Source organism: Dioscorea cayenensis, chromosome 16 (assembly GCF_009730915.1).
Source record: "Dioscorea cayenensis subsp. rotundata cultivar TDr96_F1 chromosome 16, TDr96_F1_v2_PseudoChromosome.rev07_lg8_w22 25.fasta, whole genome shotgun sequence".
NCBI classification, from domain to species: domain Eukaryota; kingdom Viridiplantae; phylum Streptophyta; class Magnoliopsida; order Dioscoreales; family Dioscoreaceae; genus Dioscorea; species Dioscorea cayenensis.
This window is the reverse complement of record NC_052486.1, coordinates 8,754,677-8,779,804: the sequence shown is the minus strand read 5'-3', so window position 1 is coordinate 8,779,804 and position 25,128 is coordinate 8,754,677.

Here is a 25,128-nt window from a genome sequence, read left to right as displayed (position 1 = left end):
ATTTTTATCACTTTTGTCGATAAATAAGTCCCTTGTACTTAGAACTTTGAGGAGTATAACTTGGGTTGTTTTGAGTGAGTTAACACACTTACACGAAATTCGGGTTTGTTGTCCTTTTTATTCAAGTTTTAAGCTAGAGCATTGATTTTTCGTATTTAGTGTTGAAATTTTCCTTACTTTTAGAATACTTTCTTTGTATACTTCGGTGAACCTAAGGCCAAGAACTTTCAATATTTTCTTCATTGATGCACGGAATGTTTTAATGTTTGCTTGAGGACAAGCAAAAGCTTAAGTGTGGGGGAGTTTAATAAGTGCTTGTGCGATATGAATGCGAAGCGTTCATTCCTTATGTTGAGCATTACTTTTCTCAGGTTTTTACATTAATATGTGTGTTTTTATGTTACTTTTATGCAGGTAGGGTTGTGAGGCCGAGTATGAAGGAAATAGGCCAATGTGGATCATAATGCACTTATTTTGGAGATCTTGCTAAAGTTCAAACGCAAAGACATAGGACAGGTGTGAGATTCTAGAGTGTGTGCCAACCTCCTTGCATTCGAGTGAGCACATCCATTTGGAGGGGCATAAAGGCAGTCACACTCGAGCATTCCGACCTATGCATATAAGAACAAGAGCTCCACCAACATGTATATCATTGAAGAAGCAAGTGATTCACGACGTGAACGTGTGCCCGTTTGCGTTACCCTGATGAAAGTATGGAATTGGGAAGTTATTCAGGTCGAAGGCTGTAGAAGAGCATTGTAGCGACACTACAGCAATTACTGTGTGGAAATTAGAGAAACAGAGAATCCACACGGGCGTGTGGAAATTATCCACGCCCGTGTGGAAATTCCGCACGGGTGCGTGTAGCGTCCACGCCCGTGGAGTTGCCCGATTCCAGGCCTATTTAAAACCGATTCAGCCCCGATTTTGGTATGCTTTTCTCCATCTTTTCCCCAACTTGAGAGAGGGCTTTGGCTAGGGTTTTGAGGGGTATTAGCCAAGGTTTTAGAGAGGTTTTATGGCTCCAACATCGTCATTCCTGAGGAAGAAGGTTGGTAGGGGAGCTTCCATTGAGGCGTATCCTATACCGGATGAGGGAATCCTTTTACGACGAGTAGAGGACTCTCTGCAAGACAATCGGCACGACCATCGAGGGGGTTTCTTTATGGATTTATTGCTTTTACATTCAATTTCTTTGATTGTCCTTTGCTCCATGGAGAGCTAAACCCCTAGTGGGTACTTGGGTGATTGTGAACCCTAGGATGTATTCGTTTCATTGAACTTCTTTATTATGCTTTCAATAAATTGATGTTTATTATGAGTTCCAACCTTGAATGCTTGATTGTATGAACATTTCCCCTAGAGTGACACTAGGGTTGTGAGTTCTTGTTGGTAACCTTGTGAGTGAGTGACACACCACGAGCGTTAGACAAAGCTAGGTTGGAGAGGGTTGAGAGGTTGAGTTGAGAGGTACAGGAGCGTCGCCTTTCCCCTCTGACGTGATAGATTCTACCTCCGTTCCTTGAGTTCTTTGCGGCCATAATAGAGTGAATGGTCTAAGGGATGAACCTCCGCTGGTGCCTAGTTGCGTGTGCAATGGAGTGAAACGTTGAGGGGATGTTAGTATCTAGGGCTTAATTGTGGCTAGGGACCTTCCGCCTGGACCAAAGGGTTAGGTCTATAATTAGGATGCGACTTATAACTTGGAATCCCTAGAGCTCATTGCAACTTTATTCGAGTGCGAGGTTGAGAGGTTATTTAATCTCTCCTGCGGGAAATGAATAGAGTTAGGCATAGTTGACCTTATATTTGGGATTATGTATGTAAGGATTTCCAAAACTCACCATTGCATTGATTAGGAAGCATAATAGAGAGTTCTTACACTTGAAACGATTTTCCGAGGTGAAGCATCATCCGAGTACCCCATCATTATCGATTGCCTTGCCTCCTCCTTACTTTTGCTCTCTTACTTGTTGTTTTTAATTGTTGAGAATTGAATCATTATCACACTTATCATTGTTGATACTCCACATAGCTAAGAATCGAATTAAGTGTCTTTACTCCCTACTCCCTGTAGATTTGACCACGCTTACCCGGGATTATTACATCGACAAACCCGTGCACTTGCGGGATATATGCAAGGGGATCTTGTCACTCCTCATTCTCCACTTCTTGGTCTAGCAACCCCTCATACCGATCCGTATTCAACATATCGTGCACATATTCATCAATTAGTTCCTCGGTAGTGTTAAGAAAATATAAAGTAATATCAAAGTAAAGAGAGCATCGTATAGCTTCAGCAAGGCGGTATGTGAGCTTTTCATCTCCAACCCTCAGTGTCAACTCCCAGCCGTCCATGTCGATCAATGCCTTGGAGGTGCACAAGAATGGCCTCCCAAGTATCAAGGGAACATCTGCATCCTCATCGACATCCAACACTATGAAGTCTATGGTAAATATGTACTTGTCCACCTTGACAAGCACGTCTTCAATGATGCCCCTCGTATGTCTCACTGTTTGGTCCGCAAATTGCAAAGTCATCCGAGTATGCCTAGGCTCTCCCAAGCCTAGCTTATGAAAGAAAGAGTATTTCATGACGTTGATACTTTCCTCTGAGTCCGCCAATGCCATCACTTCACCCAAATTGCCAATGTTGCATGGAATCACAAAGCTTCCACGGTCTTTCTTCTTGTTCGGTATATTCTTTTGCAACACTGCCGAATAATTGGCATCTAAGATCACTGATGCATTCTCTTCTAATTTCCTCTTGTTGGTCAAAAGATCTTTCAAGAACTTAGCATACCAAGACATTTGAGACAATGCCTCTACAAAAGGAATGTTGATGTACAATTGCTTAAATAGACCCAAGAACTTCTTGTATTGCTCATCATTTTGGTCATTCTTCAATCCTGAAGGATAAGGGATTCTTGGCTTGTAAGGTGGGGGTGCCACCTCTTTTTCTTTGTTGGCTCTCTCCTCAACCTCCACGACCTCGGGTGCTTCAACATTGGTCTTCTCACTTGGAAGCCTACCCTCAACCTCACAACCACTTTTCAAAGTGATCACCTTCACATGTTCTCTTGGATTAGTCTCAGTATTGCTCGGCAAGCTTCCTTGTGGTCTCTGCGATAGAGATTTCGTGATTTTCCCCACTTGATTCTCTAGGTTGTGCAATGAAGCGGTGTGGTTGCGAAGTGTAGCCTTGACCAATTGGAACGTTGTATCTGATGATTGCACAAATCGGGTCAAGGCTTTCTCTAGATCAAGCATCTGGGTCTCCAAACCTGAAACTCTATTCTCCATGTTCAGGGCTTGTTGTTGTTGAAAACCTAGTGGTGCAGTGGCCTTATGTTACCCTTTGTTGGCCCATGAGAAATTAGGGTGATTCCTCTAACTTGAATTGTAGGTATTGCTATGAGGATTACCTTGGTTTCTCATTGCATTACCCAAATAGTCAACTTGCTCAATACGGGGTGTACCACCAACGGCTATAGGCAATCGGATGGGTGCATGTCCCCCTCCACATCCATCACAACTTGTTATGGTCACTAATCTCGAAGAAGTTATAGTGTCTAACTTCTTACTTAATGCCTCCACTTGGGCCGCCAACGATGTAACTGCATCGATCTCATGGATGCCGGCCACTTTCTTCTTCTCCCTAGCATTCCATTGGTAGTTGTTCAAACCCATTTCTTCAATTAATTGCCGGGCTTGTCTGGGGGTCTTGCTACCTAAGGTACCTCCTGCCGCTGCATTAGGTAACTGTCTTGTACTTGGGTTCAAACCATTGCAAAAAGTCTGAATGATCATCCACTCTGGAAACCATTATTGAAGACATTTCCGCTAGAGTTCCTTGAACCTTTCCCATATCTCGAATAGAGACTCCAATTCCATTTGCACAAAGGATGAGATCTAATTCCTAAGCTTTGTAGATTTTCCGGGAGGGAAATAACGGGCAAGAAAAGCTTCTAACTTCTCCTCCCATGTAGTGATCGATGCTCTAGGTAATGAGTGTAGCCACTGCTTCGCTCTCCCTTTTAAGGAAAATGGGAAAGCTCTCAACTAATGGCATCATTCGTAACACCATTGATCTTGAGCATATCACACACTTCCAAGAAATTCTCTATGTGATTGTTTGGATACTCATCGGCCAAACCATTGAACTGTGCAGATTGCTATAACATGTGGATGAATGTTGGCTTTAGCTCAAAATTCTGAGCTGTGATTGGGTGCCGCACAATGCTAGATTGTGTCCCCAATACTAACGGTCTGGTGTAATCAGAGAGTGTTCTTTGTTGTTCATTCTATTATGCCATGATGTCAGATCCTTCAACTTCCCCTTCAGCTATATTCGACAGTTCTTGCACAAGTTCGTTTTCTCCTTCTTCTAAGTGTATGTTCAAGTTCGGGATCACCTTCATTTAATATCGAAGGATTCACTCGGGTCATAACCTGGAGCTGCACCAAAATAAAGAAAACAAAATTAGAACGAAGATAGAATAAGAAGATAAGAAATATAATGAATGAATAGCTAAGATAGCAAACTGCAAAGTATCCCTAAACACCTACTCCCCAGCAACTGTGCCAAAAACTTGACAATGCCCCTTGCGTGTGACCTGCAAGTACATGGGTTTGTCGAGTAATAAATTCCCAGGTGAGTGGGGTATCGTATCCACAGGTAGTAGGAAATAAAAATACTTAAGTTGGTACTTAACCAAGTGAAGATGAACAATGATTGTGTTGATAAAGTGTGATGTAAACAAGAATAAAAGAACAAGAAAGAGAAGCACAAATAAGTGAGAGGAAAGACAATCGATATAAAGTGGGGTACTCAGATTCTGTTCTGTCTAGGATAATCGTTTCAAGTGCAAAACCAGCTATTATGATTCCTAACTAATGCATTAACGAGTCATGGAGATCCTACAATACACGGTCCTAAATCTAAGGTCAACTGTGACTAAATCTAAACTATGTCCCGGCGGAGAAATTGACCAGTCTCAACACCTCAAACTATGTAAAAGTGTAAGAAGCTCTAGGGATTCTGAGTAATAACCCCTATTCCTATATGTAGATCTAACCCTTTGGTGCAGGCGAAAAACCACTAGTCACAATTAAGCCCTAGGTGTTAAAGTCACTTCAACGCTTTTTTTTACTGCTAGTGCAACTAAGCCCTAGCAGACTTCATCCCTTAACCCTTCACTCTATTGTGACCGTAAAGAACTCTTAGAATGCAGAGGTAGGATAAATCAAACTGGAGGAGAAAAGGGACGCTCTGCTACCTCTTGACTCACCCTCTCAACCCTCTCCAATCTTACTTTTTCTAACACTCATGGAATGTCAACCATCCACAAAGATTACCAATATTGACTCTCAACCCTAGTGTCACTTTAAGGGAGAAATTATTCAACAAGCGTTCAAGATTGGAACTCAATCAAAAGCATCAATTAAGGAAAACATAATAAAAGGTTAATGTAACAAATACATCCTAGGGTTCACAAATCCAATTATCCACTAGGGGTTTAGCTCTCCATGGAGCAAGATACAATCAATGGTAAAATCGGAAGTAAAAACAAATAGTCCAAAGGAAAACCCCCTCGATAGTCGAGTTGATGGTCTTGTGGAGTGGTCGTGCCTTCTACAAAGTTCCCCTTATCAAGCCTAAGGCACACCTCACCGGATCGGTGCCAACGAAAGCTCCCCCTATAGTTATCTTCCAAGAGAATCGTGGTGTCGAAGGCGTAGAATCCCTCCAAAAGCCTTGCCAATAGCTCGCTAAACTCCAGCCACAAGCCTATCAAAAGTTGGACAAAAGATGGAAAGAAGGATGCTGAAATTGGGCTGAATCGCGGCTTTAAAAGGGCTGGAATCGAACATCCACACGGGCGTGGTGAATTTCCACACGCCTGTGAGGATTCTCTGGAAATCTCATTTTCAACCGGCCGTGAACGGTACTGTTGTAGTAAATTGCTACAGTATTTTTGACAATGCTCCCTGCAAGTGCTCGAAGTTCTCGAAGTAATAAATCCCAGGTGAGTGGGGTATCGTATCCACAGGTAAAAGGGAATAAAAATACTTAATTTTCTTCTTAACTATATGAAAGATGAATAGTGATATGTGTGACAAGATTTAATTCTCAAAAGTAAAGCAGCCCGAAAGAGAGCAAAAATAAAGGGTATGGTAAGGCAATCGATAAAGATGGGGTACCCGGGTATCGATCCGCCTAGGAAAATCGTTTCAAGTGCAAGAACTCTCTATTATGTTTCTTAACTAATGCAATGGTGAGTCAGGGATATCCTTTGAATGCATGGTCCCAAATCTAGGGTTAACCAAGCCTAATCCTCTACATTTCCGGGAGGAGAGGTTCAACAACCTCTCAACCTTGCACTCGTAAGAAGGATTGCATTAAGCTCTTGGGATTCCAAGTGATAAATCTCATCCTAGTTGTAGACCTAACCCTTTGGTCCAAAAGAAAGGTTCCTAACCACAATTAAGCCCTAGATACTAAAATCACCTCAACGCTTCACTCCGTTACACTCACAACTAAGCCCCAGCGGAGGGTCATCCCTTAGCTCATTTGCTCTATTATGGCCGCAAAGAACTCAAGGAACGGATGTAGAATCTATCACACCGGAGGGGAAAGGGGACACTCCTGTACCTCTCGACTCACCCTCTCAACCCTCTCCAATCAAGCTTTGTCTAACTCTCATGGTGTGTCACTCACTCACAAGGGTTACCACATGAACTCTCAACCTTAGTATCACTATAAGGGAGTATTCAAACAATCAAACATCCAAGATTGGAACTCACAATAACATCAATTAACTGAAAGCATAATAAAGAGAATCAATGAAACTAATACATCGTAGGGTTCACAAATACCCAAGTACCCACTAGCGGTTTAGCTCTCCATGGAGCACAATACAAACGATAATAAAATCAAATGTAAAAGAAAGTAATCCATAGGAAAAAAAATCCCTCGATAGTTATGGTGATGGTCTTGTGGAGAGTCCTCTACTCGTCACAAGATCCCCTTGTCCGGTATAAGATACGCCTCGCAAAATCAATCAAACAGAGGCTCCCTTACCAACCTTCTTCGAAAGAGATAACGATGTTGGAGCTGTAGAACCTCTCCAAATCCCTAGCCAATACCTCTCAAAACCCTAGCCTCAGCCCTCTCTCAAGTTAGGGAAAAGATGGAGAAAAAAATCCTAAAATCGGGGCTGAAATCGGCCTTAAGTAGGGCTGGAATCGGGATTCCACACGTCCCTGTGGATATTCCACACGGGCCTGTGTAATTAACACACGGGCGTGTGGAATTTCCACACACCCGTGTGGCTCCTCTGTTTTGCTCCTTCTTTTTGCCGGCTGTGAACATTACCTGCTACAGTAACAGCCCGAAATACTCCTGAATCCATGCTTTCATCAAAGTAACGTAAACGAGTACACGTTCACATCGTAGATCGTCTTGGTTCATCAATAAACGGTCACGTTGGTGGAGATCTTGTTAAATATGCATAAGCCGGAATACTAAGATGTAACTGCCTTCGTGCCCCTCCGAATCATCGCCTTAGCTCGAATACAAGGATGTTGTCATATATTCTGTCATTCTAAACCCAACTCATGTCTCCTCGTTTGAGCCTTCTCAAAATCTCCTCAAAATAATGCGTAAAACGATCTACAATGGCTTCTTTCACAAATAATAAGCCTCACAACCCAACCTACATAAAAGTATATAAATACACACATATTAGAGCTAAAACTTGACAAAAGTATCGCACAAGCACTTATCAAACTCCCCCACACTTAAGCTTTTGCTTGTCCTCAAGCAAAAATTAAAATATTGTATGCATAGATGAAGGGACTGTTGGAAGTGCTTGCCCTTAGGTTCACCAAATCATGCAAAGAAAGCATTCTAATAGTAATGGAAATTTTCAACACTAAATACGAAAGAATCAATGCTCTAGCTAAAATCTTGAATTAAAAAGGACAACAAACTCAAAATCGTGTAAGTGTATGAACTCACTCAAGTCAACCCAAAGTATACTCCTCACAGTTCTAGGTATAAGGACTTACTTATCTACAAGGAGTACCAAACATTTCTAAAAGGGTAGTAGCTTCACACATCCTCTAAGGTAGCCCTTTCCAAAGCGGCCGCTAAGGTGGCTTTCACACTTTCGAGGTGGTAGCTATTTCTACCGGGCTGGTAGCTTTCACACATCCCATGAGCTAGCTCTTTCTCTCAATAGGGCATAGCTAGTATCTGACTTATGAGAGTAGCTTCATACATCATGGGTGGTAGCTCTTTCCACTCAACAAGCACAATTAAATGATATAAACACTTTATTCTTTCTTTCTTTTCCATTTTCCATTTTTTTTAATAATAAAGCAACACAAGAAACAAAACTAAAATTGGTCCTTTTAACCTTAGACTTTTGTTTCCAAAAGAGTTTAAAGAGTGAGAAGTGCACACAATGTTATTCGAGAAAAAATTCCTAAAAATTCAAGCAAGAACTAGAGCATGAGAACATTCAATGTTAAAAATTCTCCTAAACTCAAGAATACCGTCATTGCAACTAAGGTGAACCGCCATTGGCTATGTGAGCATATATATCAATCAAAAATAGTGTAAAAAGATATGTGCACTATGAACCTCCGCCCCCCACACACTTAAGTTGTACATTGACCTCAATGTACACATGCAAGCTCACTTATAATGTATATCAATCAAGAATAAATGTGGGAGAAGCAATCGAAACAATACTCCCCTGACTCCTAGTGTTGCTTTTGATGGAGCTAAATCCTTGGGGGTGATGTTCCAACAGGTTGTGAGGCACACACGGCCAAGTGCCGAAGCATCTTGGCCGTGTCTATGACTTCTCAATTCCCATGATGACAAGACCATTTGCACGCATACACGAGGTGGTTTAGTAGAGCTCAATAAAAGAAAAAAACAAAACTCGAGTATATATAAGATAGAGCAATAAATGCAACTCGAGACAACAAAATGAAAATAAGCTCAGAAGGAAAGTCCTTTCTGAGGATAACATGTCCAACATAAAATGCAAGAAGAAGTAAAATAAAAGCAAGTCAAGTGTTGATGCCACGCTTTGGCTCCTCTGCTGCTGGTGCTGGATCAGAAGGTGCTGGTGGGTAAAATGAGGGTGATGTAGGGGGCGTCTGGGAGGTGCGCGGTCACAGTACAAAAGGTGCGGTAGCATCTCGCTGAAGGATCTGCTGTAAAATATTGAAACACGCCAAGAACTCTATGAACTGTGTGGCCTGCGTCGCGTGCACCTCTGCTATCTCCGCTTATGCCTCAGCGATCTCTGCCCGTATCACCCCCATGGCACTCTCGAGCCTCTCAAAATGATCATGGGCTCGAGATGGTGAGAACATATGTACCAGGGGTGGGTTCTCTATGGCAGGGACCACCTCTGTCTGATCTCTCTCTTGTTGTGACTCTAAAGTTGGCTGAGACCCTTCGGCTGCGGCTTCCTCGGACCCAATTGGTATATACAGCACAAAAACAGCCCTTGGATGTTTCGTGATCATACCCATAAGCCTCATTGTTTCCAAATCGAGGGGTGCTGGAACTATCGTTTTCTCAACACCTCTAATCTTATCTCGTAGACCAATCCCAAGAATGAGTCTAGTGATGTATAGACCTGAGAAAATAACACAAAGCCTGGGGTAATGTCCCTGATGCCTCAAATATTGCGCTACAATGTGTCTGAGATGAATCGGCTCCTTCCGCACCATGGAGTATAAGTATAAAAAGTTCCTGTTTGCTAAGGACTCCCATGCTGTTACCGCGACCGTTCACTGATCTACTCAAGATGGCGTGAAGGTATCTGTAACTAGGTCTAGAAAGACACGTGGCCTTTGACCCTCCTGGCTCGTATCGCCCCCGTCCACATAGTGTTCAGTAAGCCTTCTGGGGGTTAAGTTTCCACAATAGTCAGTCGGTATCTCATCATTCTCTTCTATTTTAATGAACTCCTCATCATATAACCCAAGTCTAACAGAAAACTATGTGAGCCTTATGTTATGATGCTGCACAAAGGCTCTGAACTGAATGGTACCGACACTATCAAAATCAGCGTACAAGCGGTCAAACTCAAACGAAGCGAGCACCTCCAATGTGAGTGGGCGAATGGCGGGATCACGAATACTCAAAAGCTTATGCCAACAACCCACCGTAGCAATTCTTCAACCTCATCGGCCATGTCATTTGCTAATTGCACCTCCCTCATTGAGCTCACGTCAAGGATCCGTGTTTGACCAAATTTAAGCTTCGTTAGTCGCTCAAATTAAAATTTTATGTTTGGGAAGTGTGAATTCCATGCTTTCCGATTCAGGAGTAGGCTCCCTAGGACGCTTACCCACTATCTTATTTGATCTGGGGCCTATACCTGCATGTTTTGGAAAAGAGCTTAATTAGTTTTGACCAAAATATATTTCTGCAAGAATTCACACGGCCGTGTGGAAAATACACATATCCGTGTGGATTCACGGGGCGTGAAAAACCGCACGACCCCTTTTCCAAAAGTTGTGAATGCGTCTCCGTCTCGCTCTCAAAGCTCATGAAAACATATTAAAGATCATTTTAGCCTGGCACCGAGGTGCATTTTCCAATTTAATCGAATCAAATCGAATAGAATCAAAATAAGGACATCCTCAAGATGAAACAGGAGTTTACAGATGAGTTGAACCGAAAACAAAAAAAAATCTCTGAAATCATCGAGAAACTTAAGTTATCGACTAAAAATCACCGCTGGGAGGTCGGGAGAAGTGCTGGGGAATGTTCTCTACTCAGTTGGAAGTGTGCTAATGAGAGAGGCTTATAACGAGAGGCACAGCTTTATGACGCCTGCACATCCACACGGGCGTGCCAAAGTTATGTACGCCCGTGTGCCTTTGCATGAGAGACTCCCAGGGGTGGATACACGCCCCTGTGCGCTCTCGGGGAAACATTCACCCACTCTGAACACACCCGCATGGGCGTACATAAATTACCCAGGCCCGTGCGCCCGACCCACAGGGACAACCGCATGCCCCTGTGTGCTCTCTGTCAAACTGAGAGAAATTACCAAGTGTTTCGCACGCCCAAAAGGAAATTCCGCACGACCGTGGACAATCACAGGCCCAACTCACAGGGGCATTCGCGCGGGCGTGTGTGCTCTAGGGATGGAGAAAATATCTTCTGCAGAAATCCACACGGGCGTGTGGAAAATACCCACGCCCGTGTGTTGGTCACAAAGTTGCCCACAGGGGCGAATGCACGCCCCTGTGTGCTCTCAGGAAAAAATTCCAAGTTTTTGCAGAACAACGCACGCCCGTGCAGAAGTTCCGCATGGCTGTACGATAATCTCAAGGTCGCTCACAGGGGTGAGTGCACGTCCCTATGCCTTCTCTGGATGAGCTCGCACTACAACCCCACGGGCATGTGGAAATTCCACACGACTGAGCATTTTCTCTGGATGACTTAACAAACTCTGCAGGCTCTGCGGAAATTTTCTGAACATGTTTACACATTCAGAGCCTGCTCTTTTATGCAACAATTACCAGCAAAAGACAATGGAAACAAGCTCAAACGAATAAATCTTCGCCAAATCCACATGAAAACACACGATGACACAGAAATCCACAAAAATGAAAATAGCACAAGCATCGAAACATAAAGATACCAACACTTAACAAGTTATTCATGTAGAACTAAACTATGACTATGGAAAACAATAAACACTTGGGTTGCCTCCCAAGAAGCGCTTGTTTAACATCTCTAATCTTGATGTACTTTGTCTATCCTCACGGGTGTACATGAAGGAAGAATAATTCTTTGTCGGCATTACTAACCTCTCCTCCATGATATGGTTTCAGCCTGTGTCCATTTACATTAAGCGTACCCTTCTCCGTATGGGTAATCTCTATAGCCCCGTGAGGTGAAATTTCAGTCACCGTGTAGGGGTCAAACCATCTGGACTTGAGCTTCCCCGGAAATAAACGTAGATGAGAATTGAATAGCAACACCTGATCTCCCACCTTGAACTCCTTTGGATTTTTAATATGCTTGTCATGCCATTTCCGAATTCTTTCCTTATAAATCCTTGCATTCTTATAGGCTTTCATCCTTCAATCATCCAGGTCATTGAGATGTACCATTCTCTATTCCCCCAACTTGTGGAAGTCAAGATTCATGGCCTTGATTGCCCAGTATGCCCTATGCTCCAACTCCACAGGTAAGTGACAAGACTTTCCATAAACCAGATTATAGCGAGTGGCCCTTATTAGTGTCTTGTACGGTATTCAATGAGCCCAGAGTGTGTCGTCTAACCTTTACGACCAATCCCGCTTCCCTTATTCCACAGATTTGGTTAAAATCCTCTTAAGTTCTTTGTTTGTGACTTCTACTTGACCACTCGTTTGTGGGTGATAAGGAGTAGCAAGATGATGATGCACCCCATAGTGCTTCAACACTTTAGCAAGTTGAATGTTGCAGAAGTGAGTTACTCGATCGCTTATGATAATTCTTGGAGTTCCAAACCGAGAAAACAACTTCTTCAGAAATTTTACCACTGTTCTATCATCATTGGTTGGAAGGGCTTGAGCTTCTACCCATTTAGAGACATAATCAACCGCAACTAAGATGTATTGATTTCCATTAGACCTCGGGAATGGTCCCATGAAATCAATACCCCACACATCGAACACCTCAGAAAATTGCATCAGATTTTGAGGCATTTCATCTCTTCACAATAGATTCCCAGCCCTCTGACAGTTGTCACATTGAAGAACAAACTGATGAGTATCCTAGAATAAAGTTGGCCAATAGAATCCGGTGGCAAAAACTTTCTCGGTAGTCTTGCTCGAAGCATAATGCCCTCCAACGGGACCTGAATGACAATGTGCAATGATGCTCCAACCTTTCTTCCTAGATACACATCATTGAACCACATGGTCAGCACAAATACGGAACAAATAAGGATCATCCCAAAAGTAATTCTTTAAATCACTGAAAAACTTTTTCTTCTGCTGATAACTGAGACCTTGCTTTATTACCTTCCCCGACAAATAATTTGCAAAATCTGCGAACCATGGAGTACGCTCTGATTCTAACTCCTGTGTCGCATGCAAATGTTCTTTATGGAAAAAATTGTTGATCTCCTTGCTCGCCGGTTCTTGACCCCTCACATCCTTCTAATATTGGAAGGTGATCTGCAACCACATTTTCAGTTCCCCTCTTGTCTTTTATTTCCATATCGAACTTCTGTAACAATAAAATCCACCAAATCAACCTTGGCTTCGTGTCAGCTTTATTCATGAGATAGCGGAGTGCTGAATGATCCGTAATTACTGTCACTCTTGATAAAATGAGATATGGCCTGAACTTGTCAAAAGCAAATACCACTGCCAATAATTCCTTTTCAGAAGTTGCATAGTTCTCCTGTGCGCTTGTGAGGGTCTTGCTAGCATAATAGATTGGACGAAATTGTTTGTGCTTCCTCTGTCCTAAAACCGCTCCTATAGCATAATCACTTGCATTACACATGAGCTCAAAGAGTTTCATTCCAATCTGGTATTGTCAGAATTGGTGCTTGCACCAATCTTTCTTCAACAACTTAAATGCACTTAAACAATCATCCCCAAAATTGAAAGGAGCATCTTTTCCTAGGAGGTTGGTCAATGGTTGTGCGATCTTCGAGAAGTCTTTGATAAACCTTCTGTAAAACCCTGCATACCCCAAGAAGCTGCGGATCCCCTTTACATTTGAAGGTGGAGGAAGCTTCTCTATTACCTCAATCTTTGCCTTGTCCACCTCCATCCCTGCTTTTGAAATCTTATGTCCAAGGACAATGCCTTCTTGAACCATGAAATGACACTTTTCCCAATTGAGAACGAGGTTTGTTTCTTCACATCTCACTAGAACTTTCTCCAAATTTTTCAAACAACTATCGAAAGTGTTTCCAAATACCGAAAAATCATCCATAAATACCTCCATAATGTCCTCTAGCAAATCATCAAAAGTGTCTGTCATACAATGTTGGAATGTGGTTGGTGCATTGCACAATCCAAAAGGCGTTCTTCGGTAAACAAAAGTACCATAAGGACAATTAAAAGTGGTCTTTTCCTGATCTTCTGGAGCTATAGGGATTTGAAAATATCCTGACATACCATCAAGGAAACAATAAAATTGATGCCCTACTAAACCCTCGAACATTTGATCTATAAATGGTAACGGAAAATGATCCTTTGCGAGTGGCGTCATTTAGTTTTCTATAATCAATACAAACTCGCCATCCTGTAACTGTCCTGGTCGAAATCGACTCATTCTTTTCATTGATTACCATCGTCATGCCTCCTTTTTTCGGAACCACTTGAGTTGGGCTCACCCATGCACTATCGGATATGGGATAAATAATTCTTGCATCTAGTAGCTTCATTACTCCTGCTTTGACAACTTCCTTCATGTTTGGATTTAGTCTTCACTGTGGTTGGATTACAGACTTGTAATTATCTTCCATTAAGATTTTATGGGTGCAAAACGATGAATTTATGCCCTTGATATCTAAAATCTTCCATGCAATAGCTGACTTATGCTTTTTTAGCATACTAACAAGCTTGTCCTTTTGTTCCACCGATAAATTCGAGGCTATAATCACCGGAAGTTTAGATTCTTCCATCAAGAAAGCATACTCCAAGTGTGCTGGTAAGGTCTTGAGCTCTAAGGTTGGCGGTTCATCAATTAACGGACGTAACCTACTCTCCTTCAACCTGTCAATTTCCTCAAACTCGTTCATTCCCTGCTCAACTTCATTCTTCCCTTCTCCCGACTGTGAATGTACTTTTGTATGGTAATCAACAACTATCGATGTATTCAAACCACAAATCTCCCCTACTGAGAATGACACCCCTACTGAGAAAAGTTCCTGCCTTTGTTCGTGATAAAATGAATCGAACTGATCGAGAACTGCCTCCAAACTTTCTTCTAAATGATCACTCAATGATGCCAATGCGGACCTCTCAAACTGATCCAGCACATTATATAATTCACAGTCCTGCTTCTGAATTCTGGCGATGTATTCTTCAACTAATTCTTCCACGACATGTTGAATGGCATCCGGCTCTTGCAAAAAGTAACACGATGTGTCCTGTACTGCAAATGCTTGAATCTTCTCCACTACATTTTCAACCATTCCAGTGATGGTGTCGATTAATTCGGGTATGTAAATCATTCATCTGAAAATGAAAAGAAAAGGAGAACAAATTAGAACGATGATAGAAAAAAAGATGTGAAATAGAATGGATAAAGGAATAGCTAAGAAAACAAAAGTGCAAAGTATCTTTAAACGCCTTCTACCCGGCAATGGCGCCAAAAACTTGACAATGCTCCCCGCAAGTGCACGGAGTTATCGAAGTAATAAATCCCAGGTGAGTGGGGTATCGTATCCACAGGGAAAAAGGAATAAAAATACTTAGTTTGCTTCTTAACTATATGAAAGATAAATAGTGATATGTGTGACAAGGTTCAATTCTCAAAAGTAAAGCAGCCCGAAAGAGAGCAAAAGTAAAGGATAAGGTAAGTCAATCGATAAAGATGGGTTACCCGAGTATCGATCCGCCTAGGAAAATCGTTTTAAGTGCAAGAACTCTCTATTATGCTTCTTAACTAATGCAATGGTGAGTCAGGGACATCCTTTTAATCCATGGTCCAAAATCTAGGGTTAACCAAGCCTAATCCTCTACATGTCCAGGAGGAGAGGTTGAACAACCTCTCAACCTCGCACTCGTATGAAGGATTGCATTAACCTCTGGGGATTCCAAGTGATAAATCTTTTCCTAGTTGTAGACCTAACCCTTTGGTCTAGAAGAAAGGTCCCTAACCATAATTAAGCCCTAGATGCTAAAATAACCTCAACACTTCACTCCGTTGCACTCGCAACTAAGCCCCAACGGAGGGTCATCCCTTTACTAATTCGCTCTATTATAGCCGCAAAGAACTCGAGCAACGGAGGTAGAATCTATCACACCGGAGGGGAAAGGGGATGCTCCTGTACCTCTCGACTCACCCTCTCAACCCTCTCCAATCAAGCTTTATCTAACTCTCATGGTGTGTCACTCACTCACAAGGGTTACCACATGAACTCTCAACCTTACTATCACTCTAAGGGAGAATTCAAACAATCAAACATTCAACATTGGAACTCACAATAACATCAATTAACTAAAAGCATAATAAAGAGATTCAATGAAACTAATACATCCTAGGGTTCACAAATACCCAAGTACCCACTAGGGGTTTAGCTCTCCATGGAGCACAATATAAACGATAATGAAATCAAATGTAAAAGAAAGCAATCCATAGGAAAAAACCCCTCGATAGTCATGGCGATGGTCTTGTGGAGAGTCCTCTACTCGTCACAAGATCCCCTTGTCCGGTATAAGATACGCCTCGCCAAATCAATCCAACGGAGGCTCTCTTACCAACCTTCTTCGAAAGAGATAACGATGTTGGAGCCGTAGAACCTCTCCAAATCCCTAGCCAATACCTCTCAAAACCCTAGCCGCAGCCCTCCCTCAAGTTAGGGAAAAGATAGAGAAAAAAATCCTGAAATCGGGGCTGAAATCAGCCTTAAATAGGACTAGAATCAGGATTCCACACGGCTTGTGGATATTCCACATGGGCCTGTGGAATTAACGCACGGGCGTGTGGAATTTCCATACGCCCATGTGGCTTTCTCTGTTTTGCTCCTTCTTCAGCTGGCTGTGAACAGTACCTGCTATAGTGCCTGCCCGAAATACTTCCGAATTCATGCTTTCATAGAGGTAACGTAAACGGGCACACGTTCACGTCGTAGATCATCTTGGTTCTTCAATAAATGGTCACGTTGGTGGAGATCTTGCTAAATATGCACTAGCCGGAATACTAGGATGTAACTGCCTTCGTGCCCCTCCGAATCATTGCCTTAGCTCGAATACAAGGAGGTTGGCATACATTCTATCATTCTAAATTCGACTCATGTCTCAGCGTTTGAGCCTTCTCAAAATCTCCTCCAAATAATGTGTAAAACGATCTATAATGGCTTCTTTCACAAATAATCAGCCTCACAACCCAACCTGCATAAAAGTACATAAATACACACGTATTAGCGCTAAAACTTGACAAAAGTAATGCCCATCATAAGGAACGAACATTTCGCATTCTTATCGCACAAGCACTTATAAGTTTTACTACCATAACCTGCTATAGTACCAGCTAGAAACACTCCCGAATCCATGTGTTTCATCGGGGTAATATAAACGGGTACACATTTACATCGTAGATCGCGTTACTTCTTCAATAAACATCCTCATTGGTGAAGATCTTGCTATTAATACACAAATCGGGATACTCGAATGTGACTGCCTCTGTGTGCCTCCACATCATTGTACTCGCTTGAATACCGGGAGGTTGGCACACATTCTCGTATCTTGAGCTCGACTTGTGTCTTTGTGTTTGTTCCTTCCCAAGATTTCATCAAATAGTACATTCATGATCTACATTGCCTTCTTTTCTCAATATTTAGCTTCTCAATCCTACATGGGCAAAAGAACACAAATACACATGTATTAGCACTTAAACCTGATAAAAGTAATGCTCATCATAAGGAAAGAACACTTCACATTCTTATCACACAAGCACTTATCAGGAAGTCCATATATCTACCAATGGTGGCAAAAACATTTCTGATCATACAAATTGACAGAGTTACTCTGATGGTCAATGACCTTAAAATATTCCCCATTATATGAACCAATCATTTAGCACCTTCTTTCTTAGACTATCACTTCAACCTGATGACGGTTATACATCAGGTTCATAAGCTTGAACCTACAGTCATAAAATTAGGATTGGTTATTTGTATATGTAATATAACATTAGATTGATAAAAATATGATCTTGGGATACTAGTTGCAAAAGAAAAATATAGAACACATTACCTAAATTCAAATTAGTATGAACAAATACTAACTAGACACATGTTAAACTGAAGCAAAACATTAAATAAGAAACTTAAATGCAAAATACTAAGTAGTTCAAGGGTAATTGCAAAAGGAAACAACAATATTAACAACAAAAGGTTGGAAAGAGATATAAATATTGGGAATAAAGGAAGATGTCATGTCTCTCATATCCATGCATTAAATGACTATGCAACATTCGAGTTCATCTCACTGATAAGTGTCTAAATGTATGTATTTTATTATATGTATTATGTACATTTAGCATGTATTTTGTTAAGAATTGATGCCCGTTTTGTGCTTAATCATGTGTTATTTGCTTTGTAGAGCATAGAGAAACCATGGAGTACACGAGAACACGATTACGTCGAAAAAAGAGAAAACTAGGTTGTGCAGCATTGTAGCATACTTATGTAGCTGAATCGATGTAGCAGATTTACTGTAGCATCTAATTTTTCACCTGGAGAGTTTTTGAGACAAAAACTTTTGCCTAACTCATGCGGACTCCATACAAGTCCTTATTAGACCCGTATGCCCCATCGTATTGATTTCTTATCATTTTGGCTTAATACAGTCTTCATATGGCCCGTATGGCCTGGGGGGATATAAAAGCAGTCTTTTAAGGGTAGAAAAGGAGTTCTTTTGGCCACTATTGAAGAGAAGAAAACCTAGAAATGACAACAATCTTTGAAGGTGAATTCAACAGCCTTTGAGGCTTCAAAGCATCATCTTTCAAAGGGGAGATCCACCATCAAGGAAGAAAGGAGTCTTAGGACCGGTAAGCGACCTTCGGCTAGGGGAAGCTTCATTCAACAATCCTTGGGAGAGGGAAGCGTCATTCAGCCCGATCTACCTCATATTCATCATCTTTTCATCTAGGGAGTGTCATTTATGAACTTTTCTTGTATTTTGATCTGTATTGTTGTTTGCATTTGTTTGATGACATACTAAACCCCCAAGGCCACCGGATGTCCATGAACCTTGGGGGTTCATCATGTATTTTGGATGATTGTTACTTAATTATATTGCTTGGGTTTGATTTGTGATGTAAACCATTATGCCTTCATGCTAGAGTTACATATGGAGAGATCTATAATTCTTTTATGAGTTGTACATGTCGATGTGACCGACTCATGTGTATTAGATCATGAATGGAATAAAAGGGGTTGTTATATCAACATGCCGAGAGATTGGATGTTGGTAGCCCTCAGATTCTTAAGACTAGACCTAGAAGGAGTTTACTCTTATTTTAGGATTTCCTATTTCATAATACAATCGTAGGAGTGTTAATTTAGAAGAGATTCCGATCAACACATGTATGGGTTAAGGTTTAACCACTGAGAGATTGGGGTTGATCTAAACTAGAAGTCCCTTAGTCCAAATCACCCTTGCAACTTTTGTTCTTCATCCTTGTATCATGATGACCCCTTAAGGGGATCAACATCCATTGGCCCTTTGCAAATCATTATTGTCTTTGTAACCTCTTTCTTAAACCTTAAATCTATGTGGCAATCTCTTATTTATTTTCTTATATCTAGTTAAGTAGATTCTCTCACTTAAGATGTTGAGCTAGAAAGTAGGCGGCGAAGGAGTAATAGTAGATCCTTAACCCCAAAGAAGACGATCCTTGTGTCTTTACACGAGGTATTACTTGGCGATCATGTACACTTGTGGTGAAGCAATCACTCACCCCATCACTGGCCTCTAAACAAGTAATTGCACCAATGTGACATGGTTGATTTTTGGAACAACTAATTGTGAGATTGCCCTTATGTGGCCAATAGGGTGCCTACAGCTTCATCATTTTCTAAAGACATACACGCATGTGCAATCTTCACAATCAAACTCCAATGCTCATTTTCTGATGACTTTCATAGCCATCCATTTGACTTCGTAAAGTTTGCTTGTAGATGTCGTACGCAATAACCATGCGGGACGGGAGGAAAAACCTTCACAATAGCTTTCACAACTCTTTTCGACCAATTGGAGATGAATGTTATGATCTTGTCCTAGTCATCATCACCATATATTCCATCACCTAAAGTTGTTATAAGCCACATCCAATTATCATCAGTTTTGTTATCACAATAAAAAAATACTTAATGGAATAATTCTTCATTGCCATATTTGGTTATTGCACCCAGAAGGATACCACCATATTTGCATATCAAATGAGTTCCATCAAGAAAAAGCATATGTTTACAATCCTGTTTGAAACCATCAAAAGAAGCATGAAAATAGAAAAACCCACACTTAAATTGTTCTCCATCCCTATCAAAAATAATGATGCTACCTGGGTTTGTTTCAGAAACCTTACCTGCATACCATATTAATAGATCATGGCTTGCTATATCACATCCATGAAGAATTCCCCTTGCCAACTCTTTATCCATGGAGGCTTGTTTGTACGGCAGACGAACAGCATGATCCTGTAATATATCTCATTGTACGGTATCGCCAAGTAATACCTCATGTATAGATACGAGGATCGTATTCCTCAGGGTTAAGAATCTACTATTACTCCTTCGCCGCTTACTATCTATCCCAATGTCTTAAACAAGAGAATTTACTCTACTAGATGTAAGAAAGTAAACATGATAAAACTACACAAGTGAAAGAACTAAGCAAGCGATTACAAATGCTACAGTGAAATGCAAACGCCTATCGATGTAGATCCCCTTGAGGGGTCATCAAGAAACAAGGATGAAGAACAATAGATGTAAGGGTAATTTGGACCAAGGGATCTCAAGATTATATCAACCCCAATTTCTCAGTGATTGAACCCTAATCCCATACGAATGTTGGACGGAATCTTTTCCTAACCAACACCCCTGCGATTGCATTAAGAACAAGAAGATCCCAAGACAAGAGTACACTTAAACTAAGTTTACCCTTGAAGAATAGAGGGCTACCATCATCCAATCTCTCTGCATGTCAGTACAAGCAACCCCTTTTAATTCAAACATGATCTAATACACATGAGTTGGTCACATCGATGTGTACAACTTAAGATAGAACTACGGATCTCCCCATAAGTAATTCTAAGCATGAAGAATAATGAATTAAATCACAAATCAACCTGAGCATTAGAATTAAGCAATAATCATCCAAAATACATGATGAACCCCCAAGGTCACTGACATCTGGTGGCCTTGGGGGTCTAGTGTGCCATCATACAAGTATAAGTAAGAGTGTAAAGTAAAACACAATAAGAGCTCATAGATGACACTCCCTAGCCGAAATGATAAAGAAAAAGTGGAGATCAGGCTGAATAACGCTTCCACTAGCCGAAGGTTACTTCCCGATCCTAGATACCTTCCTTCCTTGGAGATGGATCTCTCCCTTGATTGACAAAGCTTATGAAATCTTCTTTAACCCTAGAATGTCACCTCCAAAGATCTCTTCATTCTTAATCCATCTACTCTACCAAATGGTGGCCAAGAGTCCGCTTTGAAGGCCTAGAATCTTTCTTTTATATTCCCGAGTCCTACAAGGCCATATGGGGGCCGTATGGAGAGCGTATGACACCCAAAATGTTGATAAATTATGGCATACCAGGGTCCATAGGGCCTTCATGCGGCCCCGTATGGAGCTACTACAACGAAGTTGCTATAGTACTCTAGCTACAATAATCTGTTACAATAAATACACTACAGTACTACGGCACCTAGTTTTCTTCTTTTTCCGCCCTAATCATGTCCTCATGTTCTTCGTGGCTTCTCTGTGCCCTACAAAGCAAATAATTCTCGATTAAGAATAAAATGGGCATTAATCCTTAAGAAAATGCATGCTAAGTGTATAAAATATATATAAGAAAATACATACATTTAGACACTTATCAATGCCCCCACTACATTTGTGAGCATGTTATGCTGTTTTAATTCTAAATGTAGGGTGGTTTCCCTATCTTGAGGCATGGGCATGTGGTAGTTATTCTATCTTTGTTAATTTTTATGAACCAAAAGTTGAAATTGTGTTTGATGGCCAGGTCACACAATGCATTATTGAAGTCTTTTCAATTTTCGATGTTGATGAATCATAGTATAGACAATTTTTGTATCTCTTGAAGAATTAGGTATTGTTATGGGTCCTCCTTATAACACTGATGGCAACATTGATGGTAGCATAGACAATGGTTCCCTTATTATGATAAAAACATAAAACTATTAATATAATTAATAAATAGAAACATTTAAAAATTAAATACTTACTAGTAAAAGTATCAGAAAAATGCAAAAAAACTAAACTACAAAAATGGAAATTAACAACCAATCAATGTTAATAGATACAAAAAAAGTTTTAAATGAGCACAAAAAAAAATAATGATCAACATAGGACATGTGTACATCATCAACCTCCAATAGCAAGGCAACAGTTATTGTGGGTGTAGAAATCTAAAAATATTAAAGTATAAAAGCTATATGATATTTACGATGGTGTTAATGTCTTAGAGTTGCCTTCTATGTTACCGTTCACCAGCTTTAGCATCATATACACCACATTTATCTTGAAGATACGGTGAATGTTGCACATCCTCTAAAAGTCATCTTCTGAACTAATGGAAGCCATTGTCTTCTACTCATCTGGAATTACATACTTTACTATCACTGAAGAAGCCCAATAGGTGCGTATTGCTTCCAATATTGACTCACATCTAGTCAAGACAATGAAATATAACACAAAAGCCCTCGTCTTTTACTTCATGACATTGTAAAACATGTCGATTGGAGGTCTGTAGCAATAAAAAACAATGTATGATCATAAACTGGTAAACATGATAGTTAATAAAAATATGTTAATATGAGCAACATAGTATTCCCTGTCAAATTGCAGAAGGGTAGTTTGGGGATTACACAAAATAATCACCTCTAGAGGTGATGAAAGGGACCACATGAAGTTAAAAATAGGAAGGACGGATTGAAATGGGATATTATTTTGTCATAGGGACTTAGTAGGAAGATAAAAACGATTTAGGGACTAATAAATAATTTTATCAAATTTAATTCATAATTTTTTTGTTTTAAAATATAATAATATTTTATAATTTTATAATAATATATATTTCAAAAAATATTTATTGATTAAACATTGAAAATATCACATTGTTCATAACTTTTTTGTTTTATTATTATAAACATTGAAAACATACTTTCACGATTTCAAATATTGAAACATTTTATAAGAATTCACTACCAGCAGGATAATTCAATTATAATAACAACATTATTGAATCGACAAATTATAAACTTTGATCTCATGATAAAATTTTATGATAAAACTACTTTGTTGACCATCTCCAAAATGGTTGAGGTTTGAGAATTTTCCACATTTATCAAGAAAAAAATTTCCTTTGTATAAGTATTATAATTTTTAACCAAAATATTTAACATGATTTATAATATAATATATTATATTTTTAGGGAATGATGATAATAATAATAATAATAATAATAATAATAATAATAATAATACATGAGCAATATGGAAAAGACCAACTTAAAATGCTTTTCCATGTTTATTCCATGATTCCATACAGGCAATAATTTAGAAAATCAAATATTTTTTTAATATATTAAAACAGTTAGTATGAAGTTGGCTAGTATTATAAGGACATCTTTGAAAAGAGTGAGACCCACTATTAAGAATTTGGTGGGCAACAAACACTCGGTGACCACCATAAGCTTATTGTGGGGTGTTTAACTATTAAACGCTCATTATGTAAAAGCTCAATAAGCATTTAAGATGCCCTAAGGGAGAAAGGTTTCAAATATATAATAAAGGGATACAATAACACTAAGGGCATGTTTGGGTACCATTAAATTCCATAGGAATAACCATTATTCCTATGGAATTTAATGTTACATAGGAAACCATAATAAAAGCTGTTTGGACACCAATTTTATAGTATAAAATTACTACATAATCTTATGATTCCACAGGAATTTGTAAAAGAGGGGAACTAAATTTTTTTTTCCTTTACTTTTAAGGGCAACCAAAACTCAAGTCACTTTTGCATTATTCTTCTATCGTCTCTTCCCTTCTTCCTCTCCAAACTAACCCCAACCCCTCCCTGGACCTCCTTCCCCTCACCAAATCTTCTTCTCCTCCTTCTCTGACTGCTCCGACGATCGCTTTGACCGCAACACAGGCGACGGCCATCTTTTCGTGCTTCGTAGCGGTTTCGACGAAGCCGATGAGCATCTGGACGGCGTGTTTGAAGGAGGAGGTATCGGCTTGGATGAAGGTGATCGGATAAGGGTTGGCGTCGACAGATCTTAGGTTCACAGGTTTGGGAGGAGGTGTTGGAGGAGTGGTCGGAGCTGGCACAAGGCTATGGTGATTGTTGGAGCTGCAGCCTCTGCTGGAGTTTGGCATAGGGATCTCGCAGTTGTGGAGATATGGGTGGGTTTCCATTGTTGGAGGTGCTTAAAAATCAAAGCTTGTAACTCATAGATGCCCCAGTTTGGATAGAATGTCTCTTTTTAATTTCTCATTCGTGCCCATCAAATGTTCGATAGAATGTCCCATAGGGAATGAATTGCTCCAGACTCTCATTTCTCTTGCGTCATGGATTAGCTTATATTTGTTTGATAATGAACTGAGTTTAAGATTAAGAAGATTAAAATAATAATGCATTTTTATATTGTCATCCATGTATATATATATATGTGTGTGTGTGTGTTCATTTGGTTTAGTTTCTATATGGTTTTGTATCTTATTTGGTTCTTGTTCATAAGCTTAGATCTTTTACTGTGACATTTTCTCTAAAATTTTGAGGTTGCAATTCAATTCTTGAAGAGTCTAATTGCAATCCTAAGAATTCAATCTTTGTTTTCTTTATTTCATCTTATGGTGTTGTCATGTAATCTATTATTGTGAGTTTCTGATACTGTTTTGCTTGTATTTTTATGTTTATATTTTCATTTTCAACTGATGATTCTAATGGATTTGTTTGAATTTGTGTGGATGTTAATTTTATTCACAACCATTTGATGTTGATATGAACCAACACCATTATCTATAATTCTTGTTTTTAGGAGACATTCTTTCGTGTGTTTATCTGTGCATCTAATTTTATTCAATTGTTATTGTTTTTATCATGGGAATGTTAATTTTAGTGCTGTGCAT